Raw genomic sequence first — 506 nt, 5'->3', positions numbered from 1 at the left:
CCGTCCGGCGCTTGGGCACGTACACCAGCGAGCGCCGTGCCGTGTGCCGCCAGCCCCACTGGCACAGAACCTCTCTGAGGGTCTCGCTTCTAGGGACTGCAGTGGTCTCCTGAAGGAATCTGCTTGGACCTTGAGCGTGCAGCAGCAGAGGAAGCAGCAGCCCTGGGACTGATTTAATTCAGGGACTGCTAACCACAGCCCTGGAACGCCTGCCAGCCAGAGAGATCTGGCCAGACCTCCCACATGCACCCCTCTGAGGGGTCTGCAGTGGCCTCAGTCCTCTAGCTGGCACACAGAGGGCAGCTCTGCCCCTCTCACAGACCCTGTGCAGCACAAAAAAGCCACAGAGCTGCAGGGGACTCCACCATGGCCTGCAAGATGTGAAGTTCAGGCCCCAGCCCCATCCCTGTGTCCAGAGCCACATGCCATCTCCTGCAGATCTTTAGCCAAGGGACTGTTGGGCTCAGAAGCCAGCCCCTGATACTCACTTCTTGTGGAGTGGCAGG

This window comes from Apaloderma vittatum, unplaced genomic scaffold (genome assembly GCF_000703405.1).
Source record: "Apaloderma vittatum isolate BGI_N311 unplaced genomic scaffold, ASM70340v1 scaffold15530, whole genome shotgun sequence".
Classification (NCBI taxonomy): Eukaryota; Metazoa; Chordata; class Aves; order Trogoniformes; family Trogonidae; genus Apaloderma; species Apaloderma vittatum.
This window is presented reverse-complemented; position numbering follows the sequence as displayed.